Below are 20141 nucleotides of genomic sequence, written 5' to 3' on the forward strand. Positions count from 1 at the left end.
AAGCCGGGCTCCTGGTGGGGCTGCAGTGAGGCGGTAGAGGTGGGATGCTGCTGCCTGGCGGTGCTACAGCGGCAGTCCCCCACGAGGAGGTCCCAGGCCATGGCTGGGTACACAGGCGGGCGGAAGAGGGGGAGCAGAGTCTGGGGGCGGTTGGGAAGCGCGGCGACAAAAGGAAGCGAGCGTCAAAAAGCCTACAGCGCCCGGTATTCCCAGGCGGCCTCCCATCCAAGTACTAACCAGGCTGGACCCTGCTTAGCTGGCGATATCAGGCATGTTTAGGGTGGTATGGCTGTAGACACTGAGAGTCGTGTCTGGCTGCCTCTTTAAGAGCCCAGCCCAGCCACGCCTGCCTCACTCCAGGCGTCACCGCCACCCCTGGGTCGCGGGGCTCGGATTGGGGACCCCTGAGCCGCTCGCCCGCGGCCAGACTGCTCTACCCCTTTAAGTCGGAGCACCGCCGGCGCTGCACCTTCCGCCGGCCTCCAGGCCTTCCGCCGTACAGCAGAGATGGTCGTTGGGGTAATAGTTTGAAGAGAGTGGAGCAGGTCCGGAACAGGTATTCTGGAGAATAGGGGAGAGAACAGAGTAGGAAAATTTCCACAAGACTATTGCCTGAGACTGTCCAATTTGTAGACCAGGGTTTTTCAGCCTTAGGACTGTTGACATTTTGGATTGAAGAATTATGCGATGGGGGCTGTCCTGTGTGTTGTAAGACGTTTAGCAGCATCCTTGTCTCTGCTCACTAAATGCCAGTAGCACTCCCCTAATTATGACAATAAAAAATGTCCCCAGACATTGGCAAATATCACTTAGTGGGAGAATGGCCTCTGGTTGAGAACCACTGAGGCCAATGAGTACTACAGGAGAAAACGTCGCACAACCTGCCGATTGGTGTCACACACTTATGGCCCTGACCTGGCCTCTCAATTCTATCTGGTTCTTGTTTTCCTCATAGGTGAAGTAATGGTTCTAATCTAGAAAACAGAATGAGGTGAAGACAGGCTAACTTCTCGAAGCTCTCAATGACTCACAGGATAATAAATGTCAAGGTAGAACCTACTAAGTATTCAGTAAATGTTATCTATTGTCATTTCCAGGAGGGGGCTGATTGAAACTGAAGAATAGTACAGTAGGAGGAGAGGACCAGGACCTGAAAAGACAGGTCGCTATGTTGAGAGAGAGAGAGAGAGGGAGAAAGATCTAACAGGACTTCAAAGGTTGTGGTAGATGTATTACCATCAAAACCCATGCAGCTTTTCTCTACCCGGCCTTGGAAAAGATTGCACTTCCTACACCACTGGCAGCAGACTGGCCAATGGGATGCAAGTGGAAATGAGCTATGCTATTCTGAGCAGAGGCTTAGGGACCATTGTGTGGGTCAGTCAGTGCTCTTTTTCCTCCACATGAGGCCAGTGTGTCCCAAAATGGGGACTGCTCCTTTGGCCTGTCTCCAATACTGAAGAGAACAGGGAGCATAGCTGCACCTATGCTGCGATGGACAGAGAAACAAGCCTTTGTTAATGCAAGCTACTGAGATTTGGGGGTTTGTTACCACAGTGTAATTTGGCGTAAGCTGACTGGCATACGGTAGAGCATCCCAGATGAGGGCAAGGCCCCGGGGCCTAGCAGAGTGAGTGGCTGGAGTATGTGAAGGTGAAATTCTTGGATGGGAAGTGGTTAAGGTCCCACGAGGCCTTGGATGGGTATTGGATGGGTCATTCACATGATGTTATCACCCAGGAAACTGGTCGGAGGTAGGAACGCAAAGTCTGTAATGAACAAGGGAAAGTGGGAGCAAGGTCAGCAGATGACAGCAGTAAAGGAGGAGTAAAGGGAAGTATAGATCTAAATATATATATGTATACACATATATATGTGTGTGTGTGTGTGTGTGTATATATATATGCAGAGATTTGGAAGTGTGGAAGAATAGGGGTCTGAGTGCAGTATTGGGGAGGCCCCATACCCTATCCTGAAAGCACATGAGGTATGGGAAAGTGACCGCCAAGATCCTTTGGAGGGAAAGCCAGCTATCTTTTAAGGCAAAGAAGAGGAGGAAAGAAGAGTTTGCAGATGTAGGCAGGAAGTTGTTTACTATGAAACTATGAAACAGAAAGATAGGTCGGGTGCGGTGGCTCACGCCTGTAATCCCAGTACTTTGGGAGGCTGGAGGTGGGCGGATTGCCTGAGGTCGGAAGTTTGAGACCAGCCTGGCCAACATGGTGAAACCCTGTCTCTACAAAAAATACAAAAATTAGCTGGGCGTGGTGGTGGGCATCTGTAATCTTAGCCACTCAGGAGGCTGAGACTGGAGAATCACTTGAACCCAGGAGGCTGAGGTTGCAGTGAGCAGAAATTGAGACACTGCACTCCAGCCTGGGCGACAAGAGCAAAACTCTGTCTCAAAAAGAAAAAAAAAGAAAAGAAACAGAATGATGGCGTAGTAGTTCATAACTTTTTTTGGAGTCGAGAGTTGACTGCTCTGAGAACTTGTCTCCAAAAAAAGGGCATGTACTTATGCAAAATGTTACATGCAAATTCAAAAAACATTTAGACTTTCTAGAACCATCTGTGGACCCTAGATTAAGAACCCTGATCTAGAACAGTGACTGTCAAACTTGAGCAAACAGTTTGACAGGTCTGACGGTGTTTGACAGGTTGTAGGGCCTCACCCAGAGGTTCTAGTAGAGTAGGTCTGCGTGAGGTCCAATCATTTGCATTTCTATCAAGTTCCCAGGTGATGCTGATGTTTCTGGCCTAGAAACCACATTCTGACAACCACTGCTGAAGTCTAAGGCTAAGGGGGAAAGGTTTGGGGAGAGGAAGAGGAACAGTGGGAAATGGTTAGGGGCAAGATTATGAAAGCATCATGGGCACGAGAATGGATTTTGGTTTTGTTTTACTAGACTCAGAATTTAGGCAGATACTCCAATATTTCTGACACATACATACACAGAAAACCTTGCAGGACTGGAGAAAAGGGAGAGGTGAGTGAGCACTTATTTTAAGTTTAGGGCAAGGAGTGCAAAAAATATATTTTATGGCCTTAAAGATCATTTTCTTGAACACCCTTACTTTACAATGACAGAAGTGATATCAAGTATTATATGGCCAATTCACACCTTTGGTCTGGTAACCAGCTTTTGCCCCCTCTCATTCTAGGGCTTGTTCCCCTTCATCATTAACCTCTAAGAGAATCACTAGTGGGAAATAAGCTATGCTTTTGATTCAAGGTAAAGAGACTCAAACTTTCCAGTGCCCTAAACTGGGAAATCTTAAACTCCAGCAAAGTACAATGCTCAAAACTGGGTAAAGCTGCTACCTTCATAGGGGATACATTTTGGAGAAAATTGCATCTACTTTCTTCTTTGTCTTTTCTTTTTGTGTGAGTGTGAGTGTGCATGACAGTTTGTCTATGTTTGAAAAACTGACCATCAGCATTCCTGGAATTGTTGGCACTGAATGAGGATTGCCAGTTAGCTGCCCGCTGAGTGACCTTAGGTAGTTCACCTCATGTCTCTAAGCCTCAGTTTCCTAATCTGTGAAACAGTCTGATGGACCAGTGAGAAAGCACCTGTGAGGTGCTTATCACCTGGTACTGCCTCCTCTTGTTGGTACCTCAGAGCTGGGAGATTGCAGTGTCTGAACACAAATGACCAATTAAATTTCGGGTCTATACCTCACAGACGTAACCTTTATCCCCCACCAGAGGGCACCAGTAACCTATAAAAATCTAGGGAGACGGGTGGGCCCTCTGCCCTTAACATCGTTGAATCTGCTTGAGGATAACTCCCTTAAGTCTATTGAAATATTCTTACCCCTGGTGTTTTGAAAAATCATTTGAAAAATACCTCTCACACCCAGAAGGAAAATATGGAGTAGAAGGGTAGAGTAAATGGTGCTGTAACTCTCCATCAGCCACCAAGAGAGTTCTATTTCCATTTTGTATTTTGTCCATTTTTACCATTCAGTCTCTATCTTGAGACTATCTGTAACCTAGTTACAAATTATTCTCTCAGTAATAACCTATTGCAGTTCCCTTCTTCCTGGTTTATTCAAATGAACTGAACTGCTATTTTTTTTTTCCCCTTTGATGTACAGCCTCCTGCCTTCTACCCCTATTGTGCCAGCCTTCCTTCCAGCAGGCAGTAGGGAGAGGGATCTATTTCTGAGCCTCTGTAGAGCCTCAGAAACTGTTTCCCTGAATCCCTTTGTGGTGAGAGCCTAGTGGTTAACAGGTACCCATCACAAAAGGCTGTATTCTGGAAGAAAACTCTTTCCCCATCTAAGGAAGGGGAAAGACTAGGAGAAGTTGAGGCTACCCACCACTACCTCCCTGAAAACATTACAGACTTCAGGGACACAATGATAACCAATGTGTATCTGTGTCCTGTATACACATATGGTTTGTTCTTTGTCTTTGTTCTTTTATTTGCTGGGGAAGGAAATACAGCCTCAGGTCAGCTTTCACCATTGTACCTGGGAATGCTGACCCAGACAACAAAAGCCAGCAAGAATATTGACTAGAAAAAGGGTATTGGCCAGGCGCAGTGGCTCACGCCTGTAATTCCAGCACTTTGGGAGGCTGAGGCAGGCGGATCACCTGAGGTCAGGAGTTTGAGATCAGACTGGCCAACATGGATTTGTACTAAAAATACAAAAAACTAGCCAGGCGTGGTGGTGTGTGCCTGTAGTCCCAGCTACTCGAGAGGCTGAGGCAGGAGAATCGCTTGAAACCAGGAGACAGAGGTTGTAGTGAGCTGAGATCACGGCGCTGCACTCCAGCTTGGGTGACAGAGTGAGACCCTGCCTCAAAAAAAAAAAAAAGGGTATGCTGTTTGTCTCATTAGGAACACAGAACCATGGAATACTGGGGATGACCAGGACTCCGGAAATCTAATACAACCCTTCATTGTTCAGAGAGGAGAAACATGACCAGGGTCATGTGGTTTGTGAATGGCAGAGTAGCTCTTCCAACTCGAACTAGAATTCAGGTCTGTGGGCAGACACACCAGTTCCTGTCTCACCATTCCATTTCTGAATCAGCCATCATTGCTAGCATTTATTGTATCCTTAGTATGTGTCAAGTATCTATTCTTTAAATCTCACACAATCCTCACAACTCTATGAAAGAAATGAATTGGTATAAGAATGAAATATGTTATTCTCATTTTACATAGGCATACAGAAAAATGATGTAGGACAAAATTAGCTAGCATTCAATTTAAATCAGTATTTTCCCATGAGGATTAGCAGCATTTTGAATGGAATAAGATTTTAGTTTGTCTTTTTAATGAGACTACTCCTAGCATAGCATGATATTTAGCATTTTTGGACCCCAAGCACTAATTGCCCCAGCCATTATGATAATACAGAAAATTCCCAAAAGTCCCTAAAGGTAGACTATTCTGTTGCTGGTTGAGCAACACCGATTTTTTTTTTTTTTTTAAAGACAGGGTCTCACTCTGTCACCAGGCTGGAGTGCAGTGGCATGATCTCGGCTCACTGCAGCCTCGACCTCCCAGATTCAAGCAATCCTCCCACCTCAGCCTCCCGAGTAGCTGGGATGATAGCTATGCACCACCATGCCCAGATGATTTTTGTATTTTTTGTAGAGACATGGTTTCCCTATGTTGCCCAGGTTGGTCTCGAACTCCATCCACCTATCTCAGCCTCCCAGAGTGCTGGGATTACAGGCGTGAGCCACCATGCCCAGCTAAGCACTATTGACTTAAATGCATGGGCACAAGCAGAGGAGTAGTTAACAAAGTTGCTTTGCTAGTTTGGTTATTTTTATATCAATAAAGGCCACGAGATGGAAATAGGAGCAGGACAAAGGAAGGAAATCCGTTGGGGTAAGCATGGCTCTGGAAGGGAAGAGGTTAAGTTATAAAGGAAGGGAATGAACCATAGGCCAAGGAGGATCCTGGTACATGGTCACTGGTAAAACTTGGAGCATGAACAAGGTCTGGTCTCACAAACTTATAAGCTATAGAGACCAGTGGGATCTCAGAGGAGAGCTGCTGGGATGGGGACAGTAGGGAGTGCTGGGGATGATGGTAAACTGGAAATCCATGCCCATAATAAGGGGACAACCAACACCCAACTCCAGCCAGGTCTTTTCAGATGGTAGTGTGAGTCATTGTTGCCAGCCTTTCCAATATACCAAGAAAATCCACAAAGCTAGATTTTTCTAGGAAATCTCTCTGTTGTAAATATTGGATCAAAAGCAAAGTTTTAAAACACTAGGTAGACCCAGAGAAAAATGCTTGCGGGTGAATTTGGGTAGTCTGACTCATGGGATCTCTGAGGGACCATTCTCATCTAAGGTGCCGTGGTACATAACCACTCTGCTGGTTGATGAAAAAGAGACAGGTTTCAGCTCACACAAGAGGGGATTTACCGCCAGTCTATGCTGGCAAACACCGGGCAGGCTGGGCAGAGAAGTAGTGAGCATTCCCTGGGGCATCGGGCTCTGCAGAGGCCAGGAGCTGTCACAGGAGCTAAAGCAGGGATTTCTGTGCCATCTCTGGTCCCTTCTGGATCTGAGATTCTGGAATTCTGGGGCTGTGATTCCTTGAAGGCAGAGACGGGAACAGGAAAACCCTAGACCCCAATCAATGCCTGTAGTGCTAACAGGCAATTGTTCCTGAGCTTGGTCCTATCATTCCCTCTGCTGTGTAGGCATGGAGAAAAGAAGTCTCTTGAGTCCCTCTCCCTAGAGGTCTTTGCCTTGGTTCATAATACTGACAGTTTACAAAATCAAGCTGCTTTTATTCTGTCTCAGCCAGTGAGTCCCTGACACAAACTGCAGAGCTAAACAAGCGATTTTCCAGCCCAGCTGTTCAGGCACACTCTGAGTTTAAATGCATTCTTCTTAAAAACCCACCAGGAGCTGTATCATCCCCGTGCTTGTTTCCTCTCCTGTTAACCCAGCAGAAAGCAGGTACTACATACAGGGTAGCAGTGCTTAACATGCTGGTACTCGCAGATCCTCCACTGGACGCAACCCTCCTTCCCCTCTGGAGTGACGACGGATGCCCCACTTGTTTAGAATGAAACCCCAAACTCCAGTGTGTGTGTGCTCCCTGTTCTTTCCAGGTGGGGCCTGCCTGGGCTTCTCGCTGTCTGGTGGAGCAGCACTGTGCCTTTAAAAGCAGGGCCTTCGATCATTTCTGACTTTTAGCAGCAGATAGTCAAATGTGGGGGAGGTGACAGGGCTTTGCCAACCAAACCCCTGATGTGGACGAGTTGAAAACCCAGGCTGCAAAGGTTAATATTGTCACATGCTAGGAAATCTCTGCTTCAATTCACCAGATACTAGTTAGTCATTGGCTTGTGAAATCTGTAATCCCTCTCATTTCTGGCTTTGCTTACAACCCTGCACCCTGGGTGCTGGAGCAGGCTCTTTCGAAGGGAGATGGTGCCAAGCCCTGTTCCTGTCTTTCTTGGTTGGCATGCCAGCTTAGGCCAGGTTTATTGAGCTTCAGGATTGGATCTTCTTCATTATAGGCAGGGAGGACGGTGTAGGTAAAGCCTACTGACAAGTGCCTTAGACCCCTTGCACTGCCATAAAAAAATATCTTAGACTGGATAACTCATAAACATCTTTTTTTTTTTTTTTTTTTTTTTTTTTTGTGACAGGGTTTCACTCTGTCGCCCATGCTGGAGTATAGTAGCACAATCTCCACTCACTGCAACCTCCGCTTCCCGGGCTCAAGCAATTCTCGTGCCTCAGCCTTCCAAGTAACTGGGATTACAGGCGCACACCATCACACCCAGCTAATTTTTGTATTTTTAGTAGAGACAGGGTTTCACCATATTGACCAGGCTGGTCTCAAACTCCTGACCTCAAGTGATCCACCCGCCTTGGCCTCCCAAAGTGCTGGGATTAGAGGCATGAACTACTGTGCCTGGCCATAAACATCTTTTTTTTTTTTTGAGACAGAGTCTCACTATGTCACCTAGGCTAGAGGGCAATGGCATGATCTTGGCTCACTGCAATCTCTGCCTCCTAGGTTCAAGTGATTCTCCTGCCTCAGCCTCTCGAGTAGCTGGGATTATAGGCGTACACCACCACACCTGGCTAATTTTTGTATTTTTTGTAGAGATGGGGTTTTACCGGGTTGGCCAGGCTGGTCTTGAACTCCTGACCTCAGGCGATCCACCCTCCTCGGCCTCCCAAAGTGCTGGGATTACAGGCGTGAGTCACTGCGCCCGGCCTCATAAATATCTTTATAAGATGTTTATTGCTCACAATTCTAGAGGCTGAGAAGTCCAAGATCAAGGTGCTGGCAGATTCGGTGTCTGGTGAGAGCCCCTTCTTTATGGGTGGTGTTCTCTATGTGTCCTCACATGGCAGAAGGGCAAACAGCCTTCCTCCAGCCTCTTTTATAAAGGCACTAGTCCCATTCATGCGGGCTCTGCCTTCATGATTTCATAATCTCCCAGAGTCCCCACCTCTTAATACTATCACCTTGGGAATTAAGTTTCAACGTATGAATTTTGGGGAGACACCAATATTCAGACCATAGCACAAGCCTTGCAGCACCATAGACAGAATGCATGTGGAGGCTAGCACCAGAGAAGGTCATTTTCAGGGTTCACTCCATCTGGACCACCCTCTGGCATCCCCAAGGTCAGTCTGTAAGTCATAATTTTCTTATGTCTTTTCTATTCGGCCTCGGTGTCTGGATGCCCAGCCTAACCAAGTCAGCTTCCCATGTTTGGCTGAGACAAAGAGAACCCTGCTGGGCTAGGCGACCCAGGTAGTGTTGCTCAGGTGTTGTCCCTTTTTTCTTTTCTTTTCTTTTTTTTTTTTTTTGAGATGGAGTCTCACTTTGTTGTCCAGACTGGAGTGCAGTGGCATGATCTCGGCTCACTGCAACCTCTGCCTCTCGGGTTCAAGTGATTCTTGTGCCTCAACCTCCCGAGTAGCTGGGATTACAGGTGTGCGCCACCACACCCAGCTAATTTTTGTGTTTTTAGTAGAGACAGGGTTTTGCCATGTTGGCCAGGATGGTCTCAAACTCCTGACCTCAGGTGATCCACCCACCTTGGCCTCCCAAAGTGCTGGAGTTATCAGATATTGTTCTTTAACCAACTTATCTGTAATACAACACTGCAGAATTGTGAATGCAGGAGTGTTTCCAGACTTTGGACTATCACAGATGAATAAAATAGCCAAATACAACTATAAAAACCATATAGATGTATATATTTAATGGGGGCTTACATAGGATTGCCAGCCTTTACTTCATCAAACAAGTACATTTAAAAAAGAACAACAATTATTACTACTGTCATATATTATCACCATCCTTTTAAAAAGGAAAGGACTTTTATTTATTTATTTATTTTGAGAAGGTGTCTTGCTCTGTCCCCCAGGCTGGAGTGCAGTGGCGCGATCTCGGCTCACTGCAACCTCCGCCTCCTGGGTTCAAGCGATTCTCTGCCTCAGCCTCTCAAGTAGCTTGGATTATAGACACATGTCACCATGCCCGGGTAATTTTTGTATTTTTAGTAGAGATAGGGTTTCGCCGTGTTGGCCAGGCTGGTCTCGAACTCCTGACCTCAAGTGATCCACCTGCCTCGTCCCCTCTAAGTGCTGGGATTACAGACGTGAGCCACCACACCCGGCTGGAAAAGACATTTTAATGCTACAAATGTAGGAAGAATATAATCTCCAATAATGGACAGTCTTTTGAAGGAAATCATTTAGCTTTGTCGAAAAACTGACCTCATTCTTATTTTTCTAATTTCATCCCCCATGTGACACTCTTGTTACACATGCCTCAGCCCTCAGATGGGACTGGCACTTGGGTGCCTCTGGACTAGCTTTCCACTTTTCATTTCTACTTTCTATGCCTATCTCCATGCTTTCTGCTTTGTGATGAAATGAGGATAGTCGCAATGTTAGAAAAGGTTGTGTGAGACTCTGAAATGGCAAGAGAAGATTGTTATTGGGCTTCTTGTCTGTTTGCCTGTGGGTTACCTCTGCCTTTCTTTCATCGTCTTTGAGCTATTTTATGACTCTGAAAATTGTAGAAACTGATAATAATGCAAATGATTTTGTCCATAGAAATGCAAATTATATCAACTGGAAATGCAACTGATTATTGCTCTGTGAATATTGACCAGTTTTGTATCTATTAAGCAAATGTCAGCATTCCTGATGGCTTCTGTATGCATCTGCTCTTTGGATTCTTTTTTGAGCAGTCGTAACATCTTACTGGTTCCCTTACTAATCGATGAGTTGAATCTGAATTTCATGTTTGTAAGAGGTTGCATTTATACAAGAGCCTTGATTTTACCTTTAAACAGTTCTTTAACAATAACTCCCTCTGAAGGTTGTTGTGAGGTAGAATGAGATCGTGGATAAGAGAGTGCCTGGCTCAGGGCCTGAATTTGCCTCTCATAGTTGGGACAATCCTTGCTTTCTCCTGGTTTCTGGGCTCTAGGGCACCTTGCATTCTCACAAAAATAAATAAAATCTTTTTAATTACACTTTTCACATTGCAGCATTAGTAACTTTCATGAGAATTTTCACCTTTCAAAAGGAGACCCTAGGGAGACTATAATGCTTACCCAGAGGAATTCCTGCAATGGTGGAAATCCAGAGGGGTGTAGTACACAGGTGCCACAGATATTGGAGGCCACGGGCCTTTAAAATAACCTGCCTAGGTGCTATTCAGCTGCAGAGGGCAGTTCAGTTCCCTGACCTTCACCCCTTCCCCGATGTTGGAAGTGCTGACCTTACCATGCTAAGGAGAATGGTTACAACTTTGTACCAGGATTTAAAAATATACACTTTATTAAATCCTCTCCTCAGCTAGGTGAGCATGTTTATCCCTGTTGTTGAGAAGCTAGGACAGGTTAAATGACTCACCCAAGGTTATACAGCTAGGAAGTTGTTGTGTCAGGATTTAAATCCAATGCCAGGGGCTGGGCCCAGTGGCTCACGCCTGTAATCCTAGCACATTGGGAGGCCGAGGCGGGTGGATCACTTGAGGTCAGGAGTTTGAGACCAGCCTGGCCAACATGGCCAAACCCCGTCTCAATGAAAAAAATACAAAAATTAGCCAGGCGTGGTGGGGGGTGCCTCTAATCCCAGCTACTGGAGGCTGAGGCAGGAGAATCGCTTGAACCTGGTGAGGGCAGGGTAAGGGGTGGTGGAGGTAAGCCAAGATTGGGCCACTTCACTCCAGTCTGGGCGAAAGCGCGAAACTCCGTCCCAATAAATAAATAAATAAGTAAATAAATAAATAAATAAATAATAAAATAAAATAAAATAAATCCAATACCTGAATCCAAATCTCATGCTCTATCTGTGATTTGAGCCATGGAGCAGCCATTCTAATCAAGACTCTTTTTTTCTACTCCAAACTCATCACCCCTGCCGAAATCCACTGCCAAGGGTTACACCTGGGCAAGGACATTGCTCCAGTTGAAACTGAAATGACCTGGGAGACAAAACCCACTTTTGTGAAAATATGTCAGAAAGAAATTGATCTGAACCTGGGAACAGGTTTTGATACAAGGACTGGGGTACAGCCCAGGGAGGGCCAGCAGAGGTAAGAAGACAGCTCCATCCAGCAGGAGCCTTTGTGCCCAGGGGACAGCGGGCAGGGGGTGGGTTGCCAGGAGAGGGAAGAAGCTGGGGAGGATCAAGGGAAGAAGTTAGTGGAAGAGCACGGAGAGTTCATGCCCGCTCTCCTGCTTGGGCCCTGATCACTGAGGAAGATTCAGGGCAGAGAAAGAGGAGTTTACAGGTCTCAGGAACTGAGGTAGGCTACAACCAGTAAATGACTTCCTAAAGGTCAACTAGCCAAAGCCACGCCCTCCTCTGTGGCCTGGGCCAGGTGGGGCAGGCCAGGTGGATACTGGGGTGGGCCAGAGGGCAGATAATGGACAATGAACCAGGCCAGGGCAGCGTCTCTGCTGGGCAGGGAAAACAGGAATCCCAGGCACATGCAAGCCAGGTAAGTGAGTGTCTTGAAGATGGATGGGAGTTCCCAGACAGGAGTGACCTTTCCTTTCACCTCATCCAGCTAGACAGATGCAGCGGTTCCAAGGCCCCTTGTCATCTGCTGATTGCTTTGTGATTAATGCACGAGTCACTTATTCCTACCTCCTGTCCCTGCTCCATTCTCCCCCAGGTCCCGGGCAGACTCTTCTGCCCTTAGGTAATTTACTTAGAGATGATTGTCCCTAGAATCTCTCCATGTGCTTTGTGTACAGATAGTGACCAGGTTCTGCAGGTGATTTCCCTGTGGAATTCCATCCAAGGACAGACAGGTGAGTCACAGCACTACGGAGAGACTTAAATATCTGCAATGAGCAAAGCAAGGCTCAGCCAGGGGCAGACTCAGTCCTGCAGGAATTGCCCTACTTCCTGCACGGTTTTGGGCTCAGCTGGAGAATAATGAGTTTGCACATGCTGGTTATTCACCAGAGCTGCCTGTGGGGTCTCAACAGAGTTCCACCTGGAAGGGACAGCCTGACCCTGGTTTACTTGGGAACCAGAGAAAAGCAGCTGGAAGGCTACTCTCAAGTCACCAACACCAAGCCAGGTAGACCCTGTCCCCTACAAATACAAGAAGCCAATGTTCTCCAATGGACATTATCACTTCGTTTTCACACATATTTTATTCACTTTGACCTGGGGCTCAAAACACAGACTGCATATAAAATGGGTTTGATGCTGATTTGGCTACATGGACTTCATAATTTATCAGAGCAGGAAAGACAGAATCATAAGCTGTTAACATTCATTCATTCAACAAATATTTACTGAACACCAGACAGGAGAGAGGGATTGCCTGTGTTAATTCATTGGGAAGAGCACATGATATTAATAATACTTAATGCTGTTCAGTTTTTCGTGCTGCAGCAGAAATTATTTAATTACCCTTTACCTCCACCCTGGCCTCCCTATCTTCCACTACAGAGCAGTTGAAAATGTTTTTGTTCGGCCGGGCGCGGTGGCTCATGCCTGTAATCCCAGCACTTTGGGAGGCTGAGGCGGGTGGATCACAAGGTAGGGAGATCGAGACCATCCTGGCTAACACAGTGAAACCCCATCTCTATTAAAAATATAAAAAATTAGCCGGGCATGGTGGCGGGCGCCTGTAGTCCCAGTTACACGGGAGGCTGAGGCAGGGGAATGGCGTGAACCCAGGAGGTGGAGCTTGCAATGAGCCGAGATCGCGCCACTGCACTCCAGCCTGGGCAACAGAGCAAGAATTTGTCTCAATTAAAAAAAAAAAGAAAAGAAAGAAAATGTTTTTGTTCAATATAGGGAAGCTTTTGTAAGGTAAAGGACAGGCAGGAGAGAAAGAATGCTCTATTTGCAAAACAAGGCCAGGGTGTGAGCTCTTGAAAGATAGAGCAAAGTTATGATAGTCGGAGGAACGTGAATTCCTCCAACAGACCAAACGGGAGCTTCAGAAAAAAATGAATCTGGTGGCAGAATGTATCTGGCTTCAGACTTTGAAGGATGAAACTAGCTGTTGTGAGGATAGGAAGCCCACACTCAGAGCTCAGCCTGCCTTCTACAGAGCAGGCAGGCGTTCCTTTCCCTGGGGACTACACAGAAGACAAGGGCTTCTGAAGGTGTCCCACATGCAGACTCCCTCTTCCCCACTTCACCCTCCTGCTTCCACACTCATCCCTCCGCCGGTGAGTGATGGCCAAATCCTCTCCACTTGCAGATGTGGCCTTGGGGGGACAGCACAAGGGGATGCACCCATGGGGCAGCAGCAGGTGGGGCCCATCTGGACTCACCACTGCTGTGGAAAGGGGCCCCGGCCAGCTGGTCCTGCGGGCTGGAGTTAGAGCAGTCGTAATGGGCTGTGTTACACAGTGTGCTCTTCTAATCAGATATGTGTGGACATTAACTAATTAACGGCAGCACTGTGAGTTAAGTACTATGATGAGTGAATTTGACAGATGAAGTACAGAGAAGTTAAATGACTTGCTTGGGATCTCACAGCTAGCAAGGGGTGGAACAGGGATTTGAATCTGGGCAGTTTGCCTCCAAAGCCCTCATAATTAACAACGATCCATTCTGCCCTCCTATCTGACCAATTCTCTTATGTTAGACTCTTTTGAATGCAAGTGACAGAAACCCAAGCTCCAGGCAAAGAAGCAGCATTTGCAAGGCTTGGAGACCCAAAAGAAGGAAAGCAGTCAGGGAGGGTTCTAAGTTACTGGAAAGAGAGACAGAGGGAAGTCACAGGAGGACCTTCAATTGGATCAGGCACACAGAGGGCGGGGCTCACCGCCATGGCCCGAGTTGAGGACGCCAGTTGTCACTGGGGCTGGGTGTGAGGAGAGACACCAGGGGACCAAGCATGGCCTGGAACCTGCTGCCTTCCTTGGCCTGTGCTCTCACACCCTCCTACTCCCAACTCTCCTCTCTTTCCTCATTTATTATTATTATTTTTATTTTTTTTGGTGGTTTTTCCAAATCTTTTTCCTGCTGCCAACTTGCCTGAAGAATGAGGGCTCCACAGAAGTAGCTTTGATCTGTTTCAGTGGCTCCCAGAGGGGCTGTCTCTGGTGCAGATTAAGTGTGTAGTTTGACACCGTCCCATTAGTCCTGTTCTTTTAATTAAAGATTCAGTAGGAGGATGGTGCTGTGGCTGGCATTGGGAGCCGGCAGGGGGCCACCGAGTACATTGAAGCCTTCTTTCTTTAGTAGGATTGCGTGCCTTGATTCATCTTTTTCCCCCTTTGCCACTCCCCACTTCCACCTCTACCCGTTTTGACGTTTGAATTCTCCCTTAATCCATATAGGATGCTGGCTGTCTCAGGGAGGAGGGCAAGGCCAGCTGGCAACTTGGCCGAGCTCCTGTTGGACTGAGTGGTTTCCTCCTCGGGCTGCTGTGTGTGAACTTGAGTGAGTCATTCAACCTTCCTGGGTTTCTGTGTCCTAATGCATCAGGCAGGGTGACTTGTGACTGCTCCTCCTGACCTCCTGTACAGGGAGAGGCTACAGAACAAATGGAACCAAGAGGAGACCCAGAAGGCAGAGGCCTGAGCAGCATGTCCCTGAGATGCCCAGGTCAGGGCATGCCTTACCCCTTCCCACCAGCAAAAGGTCCAGCTGCAAGGAGGTTCCAGCTGTTCCCTTGGAATCTGTTAGGCTTCCGTGGTTGGGCGATGGGTGCAGGGAGGAGAGAAGAGACTGGAGATGATGCAGTGGCAGAGCAGAGGGTGGTGGGGTGAAGGCTGTGGGCCCACAAACTTGCTCATGTATACAATGCAGCTTCTCCTTCCCTCCCCTCCAGCCAGCTGTAGTGCTGATAACTGGGGTGGACAGTTGGTTTGGGAGCAGGAGGCAGGGAGGAGATGGGCAGAGCAGGAAGCAGGAGGATGGGCCAGATAACCCTGGGACCTTTGTTCTATGACAGGCAAGTCAGCAGGATGTCAGGCCTGGCTTGGTCTTACACCCCTCCACTGAATGCCCCGGAGTCCCTGAGCGCTGGGGCAGGAGCAGCCTTAGAGGCTGTAAGGACAGTGTAACCGCCCAATGGGTTCACCTTGCCTGCTGCCTAGATAGGGGAATTACAATGGAGAAAGAGTAATTCATGCAGAGCCGGCTGTGCAGGAGACGGAGTTTTATTATTACTAGTATTATTATTATTAGTCTCCCCACGCACTCGAGCATTCGGGGATCAGAGTTTTTGAAGATAATTCAGTGGGTAGGGACTTGGGAAGTGGGGAGTGCCGACTGGTCAGGTTGGAGATGGAATCATAGGGGTTCGGAGTGAGGTTTTCTTGCTGTTTTCTGATCCTGGGTGGGATGGCCAGACTGGTGGAGCCGGATTACTGGTCTGGGTGATGTCAGCTGATCCATCGAGTGCAAGGTCTGCAGAATATCTCAAGCACTCATCTTAGGTTTTACAATAGTGATGTTATTCCCAGGAACAATTTGGAGAGGTTCAGACTCTTGGAGCCAGAGGTGACATGACCCCTAAACTGTATTTTCTAATCTTGTAGCTAATTTGTTAATCCTATAAAGGCAGACTGGTCCCTAGGCAAGAAGGGGCCCCCCTGGACGCCCAGCCTATTAGATGGTAACTACGCAGAGAGGAAAGGGTCAACTTAGTCTGGGTTCTGCCCCTCGTGCACTGTGTGCCCTTGGCCCAAACACTTTCCTTTTCCAGGCCTGGTTTCCTCATCTGGGGTAACTATACCTGTCTGCTTATGCCTCATGGGGTCAGAGGCTAAAATGGGGTCATTCTCTCTTTTCCAGGCATTTATAATTTAATTAAAACTAGTTCTTCACTCTGCTCAATAAGAGAGATTCTTAAATGTGTCTATAAAATTTAGAAGGTCTGAGTTTTACTAACCTGCACGTTTTTCTGGGAACCCAGGAGGGTTCCCGGACTAGAGGGTGCGGCAGGGCCCTGTGAGATGTCTGACTAACACACCCATGAGGCCTAGAGTGCACCCACCCCTGACTGCAAAGCACTGCAGCTTTATGAGTCCTAGAGGGAAAAATGGTTTACGTTTATTGAAGGCTTTTAAAAGAATGTTCCAGGTTCTTCATATCTGTTGTTTCATTGAATTATGACCATCTGACCAATGGCTATTGTTGTCCTCATTTTATTTATGTTATGTTTTTGTTTTTTGGCGGCAGGATCTCACTCTTGTCACCCAGGCGAGAATGCAGTGGCACCGTTACAGCTCACTGCAACCTCGACTTCCTGGGCTCCTCAATTCTCCCACCTCAGTCTCCCAAGTAGCTGGGACCACAGGTGTGTGCCACCAAACCTGGCTAAATGTTTGATTTTATGTATCTTACTATGTTGCCCAGGCTGGTCTTGAACTCCGGGCCCCAAGCGATCCTCCCGCTTCAGCCTCCCAAGGTGCTGGGATTACAGGCATAAGCCACCATACCTGGCCTGGCCTCATTTTATACACAAGGAATTTGAGGCTTGGATAAAGTGTAATATGTCTTCACACGACCGGCAAGTGGCAGAGCCAAGACTCAAACCAGGGTTTGGTGGACTCCAAATCCCTCAGCCTCTGCTGCCTTGAGGACTTGGCCAGATGGAGTTGTAGCAGGCGTGACCCTGCAGGGGCCTCAGAGCAACGACTCCCCAGGTTTGCCAGATGGTGGCCTCAGAGAGGCCCAGGGGGCTGCTGGCCCCTCAGGAGCAGCTGGGGGCAGGACACGAGCTCTCTTGAGTCATCCCAAAGCTGAAGGAAGAGATGAAGTGAAGGGCACAGGGTTGTGGGGAGGCTGGTCAAGGCAGAGCTCAAGTCAGCTCCTCCTTTAGGAGCCTCCTGACACCCCTGGGGAGCTGTGCCTGGCTGCACTTCTGCAACAGGCAGCCTGGCCTCTTTTAGGGCACGTATGTATGTTACTACATTTATGTTATTGTCATCTGTAGGTCGTAAAATTCCGCTAGGGATTCTCCCTCATTCCCTCGAAAAGTCCTTGAGAGCAGAGACCCTATTATATGTTGCCCTAGGTACCTGGTAGAGGCCTTTCAAAGATTAGTAGGTGATCAATGAATATTGTTGAGTGAGCTATTAATAATGATTCTTCCTAAGACCGTAAAAGGTGACTTCATATACATGATCTTATTTCCTCCTTCATTCAAATCCACGTACATTTGCTGAGCTTACAATAATATGCCTGGACTCTGCTAGATTCTGGGCATGCAATGACAAATTAGACACCCTGTCTATGCCCAGGAAACTTATGTCAGGGTGGGGAGAGTGCAGGAAAAAGACTGAAAAAGACAAAACAAAACCAAAACTGAAAGCACAGAAACTTGCAGTGTGTGCAGCCAGTGGTCAACAGGTGCTGGTGAAACCCAGAGGAGGAGGCTCCAGCCCAGTCTGGAGGGTCAGAGGAGGCTCCCAGGGGAGAGGAAGCAGGGTTGGGCTTTGTGTGCCAGGAAGGAGGGATGAGCCAGGTGAAGGGGAGGGAATGGGGGCGCTGGAGGCAGGGGAGCCTGTGGAAGACAGGATGTATTCAATAGCTCAGGCCAGCAGCTGCCTGGTGTGCAGAGGGGAGTTCTGAGAAATGAAACAGGAAGAAGGAAGAATGGAAACCACACCTTTTATTGGAACATAGAGTGCTGTGTAATTTCTCAAAACACTTTCACATCAATTATCTCCAATTAACCTAAAAACAGCAGCAGCAGCAGCAGCAACGACGATGCCGAGCACTGACTGAGAGCCTGGCTTCCTCAGAGGGAGTTTACTGTGCGCTGCCTCCTTGGACCCTCACCACTGCCCTGCGAAGCACACGCTTTCCTCGCCTCCTCTGTCTGGAGGAGGGAACTGAGGCACCGAGAAAACCGGGCAGGGGAGGCCAGAGAAGGAGAGGGTGGCACCGTCATTCTCACTTTCCAGCGGAGGACACAGGGGTAAGTGGCAGGTGTCCGCTCCTGTGACTTACAGAATTCCCGGGACTCACACTCAGGCCTCTGGACTCCTAGCCTGGTGTTTTCCCTTGGGAGTTTCTGAACCAAAAAAAATGTCTGAAACAAAGCACACAACCAGATTGTGAGTGGAAATCAGCTTCAGCTTCCCTGGTGTTTCTCCACGGTGATCCCCTGTGTCTGTCACTGAAGAAGCCAGGATGTCACCACCCATGGTAATGACCTGGGCTTTGAGTGGAGCATTTAACCTCTTCAGCCAGCTGTTGGAAGTGCAGAAATCAGTCCCTCCCAGTCACAAACTACCCCAGGTGCTCCACCATCTGCATCCAGTTTCATTACTTAATTCACTTTGCAAAGTTAATGTAGTGATCCAAGCTCCTAAGTCTCCAGTTTGACTTCTGCGGCTTCCCTTTCCCTCCACATCCAGCCTATGGCAGGCTTCTGGGTCAGCAAAGCAGCAAGAGCCTTTCGGTTGATTTCTTCTAGGAGGAGGCCATCTCAATAACCCTCTACAACCCATGAGGTCTCCTGATTTCCATGTGTTCTTGTAGTCCCCTGAGCTTTGGTTCGCAGCACAAGCTCATTCCCCTCTCGCTGTGTGGAACCTTCTCTAATAGACTCACCTCTGGGGAGAGGATGCGCTCCTTTCTGGCCGCAGCTGCAGCCATTCCAATCTACATCAAAGCTCTCTTCCATCTCCATTTCTTAAATGGTTTGGCTTTTTCTCTCTTTCTTCCGTCTCACGGGCAGTTCAGAGTACATCTGTGACAGTTCCACCCTTCTGCCCCAGCCCTGACCCCAACACCTTCCCTAACACTGCAAAGAGCTTCACCCTTGGCCTCCTGCTGGATATGTGGTCAGTGGCCTACATTCCTCCCATTCATGCCCCTTTCTTTTCTCTCTCTCTCTCTTTTATTTTTTTTTTGGAGACAGGGTCTTGCCCAGGCTGAAGCCCAAGTGGCATGATCAAGGCTCGCTGAAGCCTCGACCTCCCAGGTTGAAGCCATCCACCCACCTCAGCCTCCAGAGTAACTGGGACCACAGATGTGCACCACGATGCCTGGCTAATTTTGTCTTTTTAAAAAATTTTTTGTAGAGCTGACAGGGTCTCACTATGTTGCCCAGGCTGGTCTCGAACTCCTGGACTCAGGCAATCCTCTCACCTTGGCCTCCCAAAGTGCTGGGATTACAGTTGTGAGCCACCATACCTGGCCTGCATACCCTTTTCTATCTGGCTCTCTCAACTTTAAAAATCTTTCTTGGTGGCTCCAGTGTGCCATGTCTCATGGTCCTGAAATGACCCCTGTCACTGAGGCAGGGAGCAGAGGAGACAGGGAATTTGTGCTGATGGTAAATGGATCTGGTTTGAATCCTGGCCACTGCCCACTAGCCATGTGACCAAGACTTAGCCATATTTTTTCCGGGTGTTATGCAGAGATAATGAGATCAAAATTGTAACGCATCTAGTACTGACATAACAGGCGCTCAACAAATTGTAGCTATTTAAGTGTTAATAACAAATCCTTTTCAGATTGTTTCTATAACAGTGAATTTGCAAACAGTTGGAACCCCTGAAGTGCCTCCTCTCCTGGACTGGAAACCCCTTGAGGGCAGGGGCCTTGTCTGCCTATTCACAATGTCCGTCTAGCACACGGTAGGCTCTTAATATATATATTTATTTTTGATGAATGAATAATCTAGACTATCCTCAATTCTGATATCACAATTCCTTTC

General features: G+C 47.8%; 1 long non-coding RNA gene across 1 annotated transcript; it reads left to right on the forward strand.

Annotated features, from left to right (window-relative positions):
- Nucleotides 1-208: 208 nt before the first annotated feature.
- LOC139358277 (uncharacterized) lies at nucleotides 209-17090 on the forward strand. Its single transcript, XR_011613011.1, has 3 exons — nucleotides 209-556; nucleotides 14800-14902; nucleotides 16649-17090. It is a non-coding gene; the product is annotated as an uncharacterized lncRNA (long non-coding RNA).
- The last annotated feature ends 3051 nt before the right edge of the window (nucleotides 17091-20141 follow it).

This window comes from Macaca nemestrina, chromosome 1 (genome assembly GCF_043159975.1).
Source record: "Macaca nemestrina isolate mMacNem1 chromosome 1, mMacNem.hap1, whole genome shotgun sequence".
Lineage (NCBI taxonomy): Eukaryota > Metazoa > Chordata > Mammalia > Primates > Cercopithecidae > Macaca > Macaca nemestrina.